The 15593-nt window shown below is 40.5% G+C and overlaps 1 protein-coding gene across 3 annotated transcripts in view; it reads right to left on the bottom strand.

The window, feature by feature from the left end:
* The window catches only part of kcnh2b (potassium voltage-gated channel, subfamily H (eag-related), member 2b), a 359465-nt gene that overhangs the window by 154847 nt on the left and 189025 nt on the right, over positions 1-15593 (bottom strand). Inside the window, exon 1 of one of the 3 annotated variants that reach the window (XM_035955229.2) lies at positions 1283-1393. The exons of the other annotated variants lie outside the window; for them this stretch is intronic. The gene's annotated coding sequence lies outside the window, so the exon portion shown is untranslated. Of the gene's footprint in view, positions 1-1282; positions 1394-15593 lie in introns of those variants that run through there. 3 annotated transcript variants of the gene reach the window in all.

Genomic DNA, 15593 nt, shown 5'->3' with positions numbered 1-15593 from the left:
AGTGAGGTTCAGCATATTGGGTGTAAACATGAGCCAGACTGCCACAGTGAATGCATCGCCCTGGCAGTGAAAAAAGGAGGTGGGAGTGGATCATATGAAGCTGCATGAGGGCAAAGGTGTTGCCTGTAAATACACCAGAATACACGCTGATGAGATGACTCCCAGTCTAATAAAGTTGGACTTCCAAAGTATTAAAAAATGAAAGATCTGACTCTCAGTGATGAAAGATGTGCAGCCTGTAGTTCTTCCAGTGTGTAAGGACACATACAGCATATGGACTCATTATACAGGCCCACTTTCTCCTTCTCTCTACTTATTAAATGTACATCTGTGCTTAATCAGCTCATACACTGTCCTCCATATGAGGCTAATCTACTAGTGGAGTGCTAAAACAGCTAAGTAAGCATGAAATTAGACCACATATGACAGTAAGTGGCTGGGGTTGGACACGCTGTACACACCACCTCCACTGGAAGTCACAATAGGCTGCCAGTCAGGGTCTGACACAAGAAATCCAAATCTTTAAAGTATCAACACACACACAAACACGCGCGCACACGCACGCACACACACACACACAAGGCATCATGACTGTACGTTAAAACATGATCTGACTGAGGAGATCCTACAGGAATGAAGATAAATCAAGACAGGAACAAAATCTCAAAGTCTTTAAAGCACAAATGAAGTGGAGGCAGTTTTTGTACAAACGTTTTTACATCATATGGCAGGAAATGGATGCTGATTACTACTGCTCAGAATAGTTAACAAGTAAGCAAACAACTACAAAATATTCATATGTAAACTATGCTTAATGATAAACTGCAAATGAAAGTGACATCAGATTACAGGACAGAGAGTAAACCCACAGATCGAGGCCATCAATGAAAGTTTTTTTCAAGGTTTGTAAAAACAAAAGCAGAAAGCCTTTAAATGCCTGTATTTTACTTCAAATTTCAATGATACATTCAAAATTACTCACCTAAGTATGCAGCAGTCATATCATCATGATATAGACTGTTTAAATCTCATTTAGCCTGTCTGGACATTACCACTCCTTCTCCCATTTACCGTAACGACAAAACATAAAACCAAGAAACAATAACAGCATCTAGTCTGCATATCAGAATAAAGGCTTTTATTCTACATCAGCTTTTAGAGAATTTAAGAAAGATATTTAGTTTTTTACTGTAATCCTCATGTTTGTTTCCCTAAACATGGACACATTGTCTGAATCGCTCCTCCACATATCCCTACATCCCTGCTGTGTCTCGTCTCTTACCTGGACAGTGATGGTCAGTGGACGGTTCAACAAACAGAAGCAGTTTTGGTGGTATGGAGCGCTCACAGAAAACACGCTATGATAACGTACAGTGTGTCTACTGCCTCTCCCACCCAACCCACCTGTCATTCATCTCACATCATCGCTGGAGAGTGGGCCGAAATCCGATTGGACAACGGCATAATCCCAACACAGGAGGGGAAAAAAAATATGAAACATCGGGAAAACTAAAGGATTACACCATCTGGCCATATCGTTCAGCTGGCATGTATGTGTGTGTGTTTGCATCTGTGCTTCTATGTGCACACGTGTAGGTAGAAGATCAGGCGGGTGTTTATTCAGGAGGTACTGGGTCACGTCCATTCATGCCTGCTTTCATTAACAGCTGAGCATCTACATTTGCAGCTTTTTTAATCACTGAAGGTGTTGCTGCAGCGTGACTAAAGCTGCTTTCCAAAGCTCTGCAGCCACCTGACAAAGGAAAACAAGCAGATTTAAATCTAGCATTTCCAAAGCTTCTGTCGGTTTACACGTGGAACTTTGAATTTCCTCCTTTATACTTGAGGTAAAGCTGTTTTCAGATGCATAAAACTTGTTTTTTGACCAAAATGTTTCCCTTACGCTGGAAATGATCAAATAATTGATCAAAGAAAGTCGGACAGTGTGTTAGAGATGGTAATAATAATGGATTTTAATGATTTATAGGATTTTTGTTTTTTAATTTTTATTAAAAATACCATGTACAAAATAAGTAAATCTATTGAAATACATAGCAAATTGTTGACAAAATGCCGCTTCCATCCCATTTCAAATGCCCCTGGTCACATTCTTTCTATGTTCTAACGTGATAGGAACTGCTGTTCTCCAGTCAGTCCCAGCTAAAACCATGGAGCTTTAGAATCCATCACTGACTTAGAGTTGGACATTACGCTGCTCGTAAGAGTTGAAGAGGTTATAAAGCCACATCCAAGTGTTTTCACACAGTGCAAAGCAGAATCAAAAAGTGCCAGGAGTTTTACACTGAAAAATGTTAAAGGCTGTGGTACACAGAGCTTCTCTCTGTGGACGACTTCACTCTTCACAGACAGAAACACAAAAGTGGAAAGTTTGAAGTCATCAGCTCTGTGGTGGGATGAGATACACTGGATTTGTCTGGACACTGAGATGGGGCTTTCAAAGGAAAACAACGTTCAACCTGTGGAACACCACGGTCAGAAATGGTGGTTTGAATGTCTTTGAGGGTGTTTTTCACCCTTTGGTCCATGAAATCTTCTAAAATAAAAAGCATTCTGAGAAAAGCTGACACTGATCTGAAACACAGCCATCATGGAGAAGAAACGGTCAACAGAAAACACTGTCAGCATTTCTGAGTCCAGAGGAAGAGCTCATCACAAACAGAGGAACAAAATCACATTTAAATTAAGGGCTCTGGCATAGATTACTGAGGAATAATAAGAAACACAGAGCTTATTGTAAAAATATCTTTTAAAAAATGAAATTAAATGAAATCATTAGATGTCATCCTTAACATCTGTAAGACAATGTCTTCCTGTTTGTTGTCGTGTTTGTGTCATTTCCAGAAACCTACTGATTGAATTAAAAAGTCACGATAGATTAAATGTGTCCTGAATAATGAATAACTTGTGGATTAACTGTATAAAAAAGGATAGTGAATTTCATATCTTTATCGGTCTAAAAGTTGGACCAGATTAACCAGTATTGTATTTTTATTGTGCAGAAAATGTGACTTTTTATTTTATTGCCAGAAAACATTTGCATAAAAAGTCTAATTTATTCAAGTCTCTCATGTTACTTTGTCAAACAGATTAAATTGGATTAATGGATTGTCTCACTGATTCTAATTACTGTCACATGAACGGTAATCTGAGACAGATTTCTAGCACTAGTGCTCCCCAGAGGGCTTTCATTTCAGATCCCATGTATGTGTGGAGCATGACCTGATGTTCATGTATGAAAAGAAAAGCTCAGTAGGTCAGTCCCTAAGTCTCCTCTCCCTCTGGTGTCTCTCAAACCAAACTGTAAAAGCAGACAGCTGTGCACACATGTTCTGTTCTGTAATGTGTGTTTTGTGGATGACAGATGTAGGAACACACGTGCACATTCACACGCACACACAATGCAGGATTAAATGTCAACACAAGAGGATTTGACTTAAGCTGATTGTTTGAAGTCACACTGAGTATCGTCGATTCTTCTTCTGAATCTGGAGCACTCGGTTCTGTTTCACTTCTCAGAGTGTGTGTTTGTGTGTGTTTACCTGAGTGTGATGTAAAGCAATCATACATGCATGACCGCATGCATGCATTAATGCATGAGTGCACAGTACAGTAAGGTTTATGGTACTATGATGTCTGTAGATACGGAAGTAGGTCTATCTAAGGGAGTGTGTTCTAGTATGTGTGTGAGTGTCCTGAGTTTTGTGGTAAAATCAAGGATTACATATTTATATCTACATATTTTCGGAGCATCTGACCTCCTTGCTGTTACCATCTACTGTAAAAGATTTCCTCCAAGAGCGTCTGAAATGAATCGAGCTGTGAGGTTAACAGGGCAAATGCCATTTCATCTAAATGCTCCGCCTGGATGTATTCCAATTCAGCATGTTCCAGCTGATAATCTGATTCAGCGTTGCTGACTTACAAAGCTCTAGGAGATTACCACAATGCGCTAAAACACATCCAAAAAAAGCAGGGAGTGCAAACTGCTCAGTGCTGACGGGGATACTCCACTGATCATACCGCACAGTGTGCTCAGCTAGAAGAACTACAGAACAAATAAACTTCTAATTTAAACTCAGGTTTCTGGAGAATTTCTGGTCAAAATGTGACATAACTGCTGGACGCTGCACCTCCGTCTGCTGTGGATGCTAACAATTTGGAATCATGTAGCAATGAGTTAGTGAAAAACCGTATCAGATTTGATCATTTTGAAGTATTAAGGACAGCATTCATCTTCAGATTGGGCTTTGAAATAAGTTGTAAAAGTTCCAGAAATGACCACATGACTCCAACTCCAGCTGGCCAGGTAAGTTTTAAAACCATCCTAATATTGTACTCTTTGAAAGCCTTACACTGGTGACTTCCATTAATGCTGTTTGATCAGGAGCCTGACCACTGTTGGAGAACCATTGGCAGGAATCTGTGTTTCTGAATGTCTCCTTGTCACCACGGATAGACTGATACGTTTTCCTGTTTTTGTTTTTCCATGTTCGATACCAATTATTAGTAATGAAGGAAGGCTGATAAGCAATACTGGAACTGACACACATTAAATGTTACACAGCATGAGCTAGCAAGGAAACCTGTCAGTCATGACTACAGTAATAAGGATTACTAGAACCGAATCTGTTCAGTAGAAACAGGAATGATGACAGCTGATGTTTGGACCTTCTCCTCTGTTTACTATGATCGAGTGATTGATTCCTAATTTGTAATGATGGCTGTTCTATTAATTCAGATTGTGTTTCTGCTAGAGCAGGGGTGGGCAATTAATTTTCATATGGGGCCACATGAGAAACTTTGACGGTTGTTAAGGGCCGGACCAGTACACTTAAAAGCTCTGCTCAATATATATCTCAATAAAAACAGTAAATTACACAATACAATGATGTACAATGCCCAACTCTTGAATCTCTGCTCTCAGATCCCAAACTCGTTTAAGCATCTTGCCCAGGCTGAGCCATCTGACAGCTGTCTGGTAACCAAGGTCACCATGTTCACTCTCATCTCCTCCAAAAAGACAACAAACTGTCTGTAATTCAATGCTCTTGCCCTGATGAAGTTAACTACTTTAGTCACAACATCAGTCACGTGGTTGATTTTTAGCACTGACTTACACAGCACCTCCTGACGTAAAATACAATGCAAAAATATCAGTTTCTGTTCTGGGTTTATTTCAGTCACTTTATCTTGCATCCGTTTCAAAAGTCCAACATTTTTCTCTGTCAAATTTGGACAGCCATCGGTTGTAACACCAACCAAATTCTCCCATTTTAGTCCCAGCTTGTTCATGCATGTATTTACCTCACTGAACAAATCACTCACCGTCGTGGTCCCTTCATTGGCTGTACAGCTGCCAGCTCCTCCGTCATCTCAAAGTTTTTTTGTTAGTCCACGTACAAAGGTGAGTAACTGGGCTGTCAGGAGCTCTCGTCCAGAGCCAAGGAGAAAACGTCAAAATTGTCCACTTTGTTGTGCAGCTGAAGCTCCAGATTCTCGGCGCTGCTCTCCACCCGCGTTACGGTTCGCCTCCTAAGGGGCACATTAGCAAACGCTTCTTTCTTCTCCGGGCATATAAACGCTGCAGAGTCCACCAGCCTTTCTTTTATAAACTCTCCATCAGAGAATGGCTTACTTTTTTGGCGATTTTGTAGGATATTACAAAACTCGTCTTGACTGCTGCATCCCTTTATGTGTGAGCTTTGGTAAAAAAAAAAAAATCCTTGCTGCTTTAGCAGTTTAGCTAGCAAACCTTCAGACATCCTCCCCGCTCTGTATCAGTCAAATGTTTGTACTTCTCCGCCATGTTTGGTCTCGTAATGTCGATTATAATCCTTGAGCACCGCGACCTGTTCGCCAGAAACTAGCCCACAGCTTCACCTCTGACTTCAGTGAAGAAATACTTGGAAGTCCACGCCTTACTAAAAACTCTGCATTCTGAATCAATCTTTCTTTTTTGCCATTTTTTGCTGAAGCTGACCAACAAACCAACCAGCAAAGTATGGAAAGCACGCGCGAAAAAACGTTAACTTAGCAGATCTTTCAAAATAAAAGCAGTGCAGGCGTATTGTTTGCATGTATTGTGATGGTATGTATTTGCATTGACTTTTAAAATTTTCCAGTGACTTCATACGGGCCAGTCAGGGTCATCCGGCGGGCCGGATGTGGCCCACGGGCCGTAGGATGCCCAGGTCTGTGCTAGAGAGACGTGTCTGTCAGAACAGATTGATGAAGTTATTTAGGAAGATGTCACAGTTCTCCACACAGCTAACCTCTCAGTGATGGCCTCAGCAGACCGCCATTAGCAGAAGTTCCATCAGTGAATTATTCTGGTAATTTTAGTGTAACAGAGAAATAGACATGCTTGTATTTTTACAACGTCAGCAACATCTGCTGCCTAACCTTCAAAATATACGCTAATTCAGCCGCTAATTCAGCTGCTATGGCCTGTTGCTTGTGACGTGTAACAGTGAATCAGATGAAGCTGTGGGCAGGACTGAGTGACTGCAAAGAGATATCAGAGCCGAAGTAGCTTTTATAACTTATTTAATCTTAACGATACCGTTAATCTGACTAATGCCAAATATCAGCCCAGGTAATCACTTCCAGAGGATCTCAGACAGAAATGCTATGTCTTCATTTAAAACAATCCTGAACACTTTCTTTAACCTCAGGGCCTTTTTACCAGGTGCTATTGTGAACATTTTATTTAGTTCTTGTAGATTTTACTTTGTTCCTAAAAGACTTTAAATAAAATGTGAACGACCATGAAACTATGTTTTAGAAAAGGACTATATAAATTAATCCTTTATGCAATAATAATAACAGTAATTGTTATTCCATCGATCCATTATCTATACACCGCTTAATCCTCACTAGGGTCGCGGGGGGTGCTGGAGCCTATCCCAGCTGACTCGGGCGAAGGCAGGGGACACCCTAGACAGGTCGCCAGTCTGTCGCAGGGCCACATACAAAGACAAACAAGCACTCTCACATTCACACCTACGGGCAATTTAGAATAATCCATTAACCTCAGCATATTTTTGGACTGTGGGAGGAAGCCGGAGTACCCGGAGAAAACCCACGCATGCACAGGGAGAACATGCAAACTCCATGCAGAAAGATCCCGGGAAAGCCGGGACGCGAACCAGGGACCTTCTTGCTGCAAGGCGAAAGTGCTAACCACTACGCCAGTAATAGTTATTATTATTATTATTATTATTATTATTATTATTATTATTATTATTATTATTATTATTATGTGAAGTATATCAAAATAAACTGCAGTGTTTTACATCTAAGGTTTCACAGAGATGCTTCAGGATTACATTTGGACTTCTTTCAAAGATCAGAATCCATCTCTAAGCCTGATAATTTCTGCTCCCACAATCCTCAGAGGCACATCTGGATTGAAAAGAATGACTGACTGATGCAGAAACTGACCCTGACACGTAGAGGCCATTTGGGGTCCAAGCTGAGCTGCATAAACTCATTCAGTTCTAACAGACTGAGGTTCTTTAAGACCTGGAACAGGACTGGTATTACTGAAATTAACCTGCAAGCAAGAAAGGAGAACACAAAGAGGATAGAGAAAAGAAGGGAGGCAAAGACAGATGGAAAAAGTGGAAAAGCTGAAGGAAACAGGAAGAGAAGCAATAAAAGAAGCCTAAAGGAGACATGGGAAAGGCAATAATGGAAACGGAACTGTTAAAAGAATGCTGAGAAAGAAGGAATAAAGTAAAATAAATGATATCTGGTTGAGTTAGCAGTCCATTAAAACCTACTGAAACCCCAGCCGACTGTCTGGTGAGCTTAGAGGGACAAGGTGGATCAGATTAGCTGTTCAGGAAGAGCCTTCTTCCAGTTTAGCAGCAGATGAGAGCAGATTGGAGAACAGTAAACAGAGATCTGGCCTTCCCACACTAATCTAATGTGAAACCACACTCAGCAGCTCCACTATTAGACCAGCGAGGTTTCAGAACCTATCCCCTCATTTTAACCTGTTCAGCCTGAGAAACATACATGAGAACATCACACCTCCTCTTCCAGCCTGTTCTCCTTCTCTGCCACACAGCACCCTGCACTGGATTAGAAGAGAACGATCATATCTGCCATGGAGACAAGAAATCGTCATCCAGATCCTCACCTCTGTAAGAGTTTAGGTCCCGGAACGGCGTGGTACGGAGATCACGGGAGATGAGCTGCCAGCTCAAACAGTGAACCGGCCGCGGATCCCGCGACCCGTGCGAATCGTACTCGTGAACACAAAAAAGTGATGCTAAAGCATGAAGCCTAAAACATTAAGCACTTTATTTCCTACGTAAATTTCAAACACGAGATTATTTTTGCTTGCAACCGTAGGATAATAAGCCATGACAAAGCGTTCATTCTCCGTGGGCGTCTGTCTCGCTCACACACGTTTACATTGTTGCATTGTTGCACTACAAATAAAAGCCTGTTTACATAACTGACTAGACTTTTTAAATCAATAAATGTATTTGATGAATTAAAATTATATTATATATATATATATATATATATATATATATATATATATATATATATATCATGATTTTTCAATTTATCTATAGTACCAGCAAAAAAAAAATCTACTTTCACCCCTGGATAAGATCAATTTTAAAACACATCCTGAAACTATTTAACAGCACACATCAACAACTTCTAAGGGTTTCCAACCACATTGCACAGCGAGTGAAAGATAATTTTGACTTTGACATATAATATCAGGAAATCTAGAGTTCTGTGCTCCACCAAGATTACATCTTTACCTTCTCTGTAGTATTACTAACTGCTGACAGCATCAGCATGAAAACACCTGATCATCTGGAGCATTAGGACTTCCATAAAGCTGTGTGTCATCTCCTCCTAGTGGACAACAGCTGTCTCTACACCCTGTGCACTAACAGAGGAGACATCCCATATTCTGGCTGTACATCTGTGAGAATCACTTCCTCCCAGTCCAAAAACATGCTTAGGTTAATTGGTGATTCTAAATTGTCCGTAGGTGTGAATGTGAGTGTGATTGTTTGTCTCTATGTGTAGCCCTGTGATAGACTGTTACCTGTCCAGGAGTCTCCTGCCTTCACCCTCAGTCAGCTGGGATAAACTCCAGCCCCTAATGAGGACTAAACGGTCATAAAATAAAGAAACAAAAAAGTAAAGAAAAAATAAAGTCATAAAATGCCCAAAAATGATTTTCAAGAAATAAAAAAATATACTATTTGATTATATTTTTAGGATCACCATAATCCTGCTGTTGTACAAAAGAGATTTACAAAGTAAACAAAAAGTTATTTGACATTATACCTGATCAAAACAACAATAAATTGAGTGAGACACTAGAGAGGCAAAAACCTAGTTTCTTTCATGCAGTGGTCACTTTGGAGATTTTGAAAATTTTTTTTGACTGCCATAGCATGTTTTTAATTTCCCTACGTACTGTCTACTTAACATTTATGCAAATCAATGCATATTTAATTTGGCAGTACACCATCTGTATATTTAAAGATGACATTTCAGCAAACTTTTCATTTAGAAAATAATTGTCTTCTCCATCCATCCATGATCTGTACACTCCTTAATCCTCATTAGGGTCAGAGTTTGGACTGGAGTCTATCCCAGCTGACTGAGGGTGAAGTCACGGGACACCTGGACAGGTAACAGTCTATCACAGGTTCACCGGGACATTTAAAGGCCGTTCTCTTCAACTGAGTTTTTTCCCATTTGTACATCCATCAAAGGATCCATTTTTATTCCTGTGTTTGTTCTGATGGCTTTTACACTTTATTTACACTTTAATTATTTAGTTACAGAGTGATAGAAATCTAAAACCTCTGTGAACAAAGCAAAACAAGAATATTGCAGCTGTAGATGTTCAGATTTCTGGGACGGAAACTGGTGCAAATTAGGGATTTTTTTAAAATAGTTTTTACACATATAATACCTCATTTGCATGGTTAAATATTAAGTTTCAGAAAACTTGTACTCCATAAAATACAGTGATTTGTTGTAAGTAGTCAACTGGGGAAGTTTCTTTTTGGCATCTACTAGTTAAACATTTGACTCTTCTTAACCCTAAACCTACACCTCGGTAACAACACATTCAAAATCAGGTGAATATTCAGTGATAATCCCAAAATCCTTTCTGTCACTAAGCTAACGGGAGCATAGCATTAAGGCAGAGTACTAAATATTCCTCTTCTAATAGTTACTCTAATTATTTTCATATTGTTGTCAGAGACGTGTCAGTAAGAACACGGAGCTTTTCCAACCTGAAGCAGTGTGGATGCTTTATCTACACCAGTAAACACATATCTGTGTTTCCATCAGGACGGGGATATGATATTTAAAGACCATTAGCCTGTGGTTACCGTCCATTACACAGAGAAAGACCATGGGTCTGTGAGTGCAGATACATGGATGATGAGGATGTGTTTCTTGTCTAAACGCTCTGCTCTGTATAACACACAGTGACAAAGGCAGAGAATCTCATTCACTCTCCTCTGCTCCGTCACTCACTGGCAGTAAAAAAACCCAGAAGAGGAAAGAAAAGTGCAGATCTTCATTTCTATAGATCCACAGAGACAGCTTTAAATATTCTACAGGGTGGCTGGCAGCAGGCCAACTGGCAGAGCTCGTTATGTTCCTGGCAATAATCGGAGCTAAAGAAAGCCTCCTTAAAATCCCAAACACTCCAGCCAGGCTGACAAGCTCACTGCATAATGGCTAGAAAGTGTCATTCATCAAAAAGAAAATTTAAAGTACATAGCTTTCAGCCATGATAATAATCCCCAAAAGTCTGCACGCCTGCATGGATATGCACCGTAAATTAAATACTGTAGGTTTCATCTTGTTCTGGCCTTGGTTCATGCTGTGCAATCAGAGAGATACTGGCTACTGGAGGCAGAAACACCACATCAAAGCTGGGATTTCCAGCCAGCATCAGTGTCTTTGTAGCCAACTAACCTCTGACCTCCGTGGAAGACAGCATTTCCCCGTGGACTTGATAAGCAGCAACTCTACTTTGATTAGTCACACCCAGAAGGACTGCTCGATTCTCAGAGGGGAATCCCAGATTAATCCTAAATCCCATTACCTTGATAACTTTCTGAGAGCCGCAGAGAGGCAGGATGAATGCTTCACAGTAATGTCTGCTCATCTGTCCAGGAGAAGAGGATCTGATATAGTATGTGGAAAACTACTACTACTAAAACACTCGCCTTGACTTAAAGGTCACAAAAAAACCAATCAAAAAGTCAGTGTGTCTTCACGTTATGTGAAGTTAAATGAATAACTGAAAAGAGAACAGAAGAAAACTGCATTTTTTTCTGATATGGCCAACTCAGAGCGCCTTAATGGACCAGTCAGGATTGGTTTCAGTATTCCACAGAGTAGGCACCACTTTGTTTCAAACATTTTATCTCAGAAGAACAGCATATTCTGGGCTCTGTTCATAAACAGTCTCTGTGGGCATCCTTCCATCGTCTGGCACTGATCTTTGATTTATTTATTTAGTAAGCCAACAACTGTACACATGAATATGTAGTGGTTATTACCAGTAGACTAGTGGCCATATTTAAACAGTTTGAAATTTTATACTTCTAAACATAAACGCCCTGTGGGACACTGCTGCTGTGGTTTCATGAGATTTGTTTAGATTCTTATGTTTAGAAGAACATTATTTTCTTCACGTTCATTTCATTTTTAAAAAATCATTCTCAGAGTATAGGATTAAGCTATAAAGTGTCATTGAGAAACTGTTTACCATTCTCTGCGTAAAAAACAGCTCAGCAGAGAACAAGGTGAGGTGATATGAACAAAGGAAACTGTTTAGTTTAAAAAGGCCAAACCTGAACTGCAGTCTACTGGCAGACTATTTCTAACAGAACTTCATTCATGGGAACTAAATATCAGTCCAGAGTTACTGTGTCTTCAACATGAACTTCAGGGCCAGATGTCTGCTTCTAACAACCTTTAGATGAGCTCAGCTGATCTCTCTGCTGTTTCTGAATCTGTTTCATCATGTTGAGCTCTGCTGGATGATGTAAATATGTCACATGACAATGTTCTAATGTAGATTAAATTACACTACAGATTAAGTCATGTTATACAATGCAGATGTGCTTAGAGCTAGATTACTTTCAGTTTAAACAGCTGGTCATATCATGAAGTTTAAATCACTCTGAAACTGTCAGCTGGGCTCCCCTTTCTCTGCAAAGAAATGAATTAGAGAAATTGGTTTCCTTCAGTTGGCTTTCTTTTTCTATTCTGTTACTCTGACTGGCCCAACCAGGAGAAAGACTCTATCAGAGCCCAATGGTTCTCCAGAATCTAGCCAGTCACTTCAGTCCAACAGCAAACTCCTCAGAGAAAAAAGGAGGACAAATCTGCAGTTCCTCAAATTACCTCTTCAGTCTGGCTCCAAAAGTGAATCAATCCCTATAAACCTCAGCACAAATTTCAGGAAAATGAAGCATGTTTACATCCTGGTGCAAGAAATATTTTTATCTCTGTAACTAATTTCCCTGTTCATTCCCCACATTCCATTTCTTTGCTCATATAAGATCAGCCAGACATAATGAGGAGTCAGATGATGGCTGGAGCCTCCAAACTGAGCTTCAAAACCACAGAGAAGTTCTCCACGACACCACAGAGGGTTCATCCATCTATATGCACAGTCTGAGCTGTAAAGATGAATCCTAGAATAGGAGCAGACGACAACGTTTAGCTAAGGGGGAAACGGGACCTCAGAGAGATATGAATTATTTAGGAATATAAAACTGAAAAAACCTAAAAGTTTTTCACTCTAGGCTTTTTAATGGGTTCTCCTGCTGTAGGGGCCCTGGGTGGTCAGTCCCATACCTCCCTGACTACAACACCAAGCAACGCTCCTTTAGGCTCCACAGAGAAAACACGCAGAAAAAGATCTGATATTCCAGCTCTACCATATGGACCACATAAATAAAATGTGTCTACAGTGACCCCCAGTGATACCTCAAACATCACTATTACACGTCAGATCAATAGTTCATCTATAAAGCTCGTATTACTTTCAAATAATATCAAGTTAAGAATGCCTCTCAGCAAAAATATACATCATAGAAAGGTAATCAGTTTTGATGCTTCTAAATTATTTTTAGCTACAGTCTGCATTTACAAACATATTTTAAAAAATGAAATTATTGTCATTTTTCTCTGACTTTTGGGCTTGGACAAGTGAAGCGTAAATATACTGGGTCAAAGGACAAGTCTTTGAAAATTCTTCAGAAAAGCATCTCAGCCAGAATGTGCTGCATCCCAGAGCAATAATCACTCGTTCTAGTCATTAAAATAAGACATGATGAGAAGTGCATCACAGAAAAATGTGTCAAAGTGGTAAATGAAACACCAAATGAGTATCATGAACGTAGAGATTTTAGAGAGCACATTCTGTAGCAAAGATTTTCTGTTCCATGCACCACATTTAAAAAAGAAATGCATCTAGTAAACCACTAGGTGGCAGGGCACAACAGCTCTGTGCTCCTCTGGAGGTGACATATCATGGTGAATGTAGGAGCTTTGTACTGACACCCCGACCAGCTGGGAGTGTTACCTTTAGAAATGGAAAGACATGGAATTAATCTGGTTATACTACACCACAGCACCAGCCCTCATACAGGTGAGTTATTGTCAGAGGGCTGGAGGACAAAATGGAAAAGTAAATTGGTGTGTGCATGCTTGTGTGCACGCTTTATTAACTTGTGTGTGAATGTCATACAAACTGTTAATATTGGTGATGAACCCCCCTAACACCCCCATCCCTCTGAGCTTAGACACCAGCTGTTCTCTGATAAGTGATGTAATATTACTCCATCTTTCAACAGCGATAACACACACACACACACACACACACACACACACACACACGCACACGCACACACACGCACACGCACACACACGCACGGCTGACCCCTGCACCCTCCTCTGGATTGTTTGGGATGAGAAGCAGTGGAAGGACAAACTACTCTGGACAATGATTCATCAGCCTAGCTCACCTGTAATGGAGACAAATAGCCAGCTGGTGATCAGTGTGTTTAAGTGGCAAAGTGCTACCTGCACTGAGATACATGGTCCTGATGTGTGTGTCTGTGTGAGGGGTGTATGCCCTGAGCATGTACATGTTCAGATGTGACTGTGTACATATTCCTGTCTCATATGATGCTCTGGGAGGCAAATTCTGCCCTCTGCTGGTCGGAAATGAGAAACAAGAGTGGTGTTGTCAAACTTAGTGTATGATTGATGCAGTGGAGCTGATGGGACAGGGGTAGCTGGGAAGTTGACAAAGCTCCAGACTGACAGGGGGATCCATTAAAGCAGCTATCTGTCCCAGAGGACACCTGTCCTGGATGAGGGATGGAGTGTGGTGGTGGTAGTGAGTGCAGCCCTGTACCTGGCTAGTTGGTGGTGTTTACTCAAAAACATTATGGACTTGCAATAACAAGTTTGTAATTTCTTCTTGGTTGTTACTTAAAAAACACGAATTATTAACCAATCAAAAAGCAGGCTTTAGTTACTTCTGAAGAGTGTGGATTCTCTGAGGTGAGGTGGAATGATTTCACCTACTGTAGGAAACTTTAAACAGTCTAACACTAATAAAGTCATGAACAAAAATATACATACATTTTTCACCACCATGTATAATATGGCCATCATTAAAATACGAACACACAAAACACGTATCATAGATTAATCATAGGTCTTACATAAATACACACACAGCAATTCTTGTATTTGGTTAAATGTCCTTCAGGAAGTTTCACATCGGCTAGTCACCGTTGGTCGCCATCCACAAGCTCCTGGTTGTATCTTTGACCACTCCTCCCATCACAATTGGTAGTTCAACTAAATTTGTTGGCTTTATGATACAGCCTTGTTTCTTCATCACAGTCTACAGGTTCTTGATGAGTCAGGACTTTGGAAAGTCTTAATTTTAGCCTGATTTAACCATTTCTTTACCACTTTTGATGTGTGATTTGGGCCACAGCCTTGCTGGAACACCCACTTGTGTCTAAGGTTAACCTTCTGGCTGATGAGTTTAAGTTTTTTTAGGAGAATGTGGAGGTAATCCTCCTCCTCCATTAATCCACTGGCACTAAAACAGCCCCAGAACATCATACTACGACCACCATGCTTGGCAGTAGGTTTGGTGTTCTTCACTTTCTCTCCTTCACACATACACTATATTGCCAAAAGTATTCGCTCACCTGCCTTGACTCGCATATGAACGTAAGTGACATCCCATTCCTAATCCATGGGGATCAATATGACGTCGGTCCACCCTTTGCAGCTATAACAGCTTCAACTCTTCTGGGAAGGCTGTCCACAAGGTTTAGGAGTGTGTTTATGGGAATTTTTGACCATTCTTCCAGAAACGCATTTGTAAGGTCACACACTGATGTTGGACGAGAAGGCCTGGCTCTCAGTCTCCGCTCTAATTCATCCCAAAGGTGTTCTATCGGGTTGAGGTCAGGACTTTGTGCAGGCCAGTCAAGTTCATCCACACCAGACTCTGT

Source organism: Amphiprion ocellaris, chromosome 22 (genome assembly GCF_022539595.1).
Source record: "Amphiprion ocellaris isolate individual 3 ecotype Okinawa chromosome 22, ASM2253959v1, whole genome shotgun sequence".
Classification (NCBI taxonomy): domain Eukaryota; kingdom Metazoa; phylum Chordata; class Actinopteri; family Pomacentridae; genus Amphiprion; species Amphiprion ocellaris.
The sequence above is the reverse complement of the archived record's forward strand: the minus strand, read 5'-3'. Positions and strand labels throughout refer to the sequence as shown.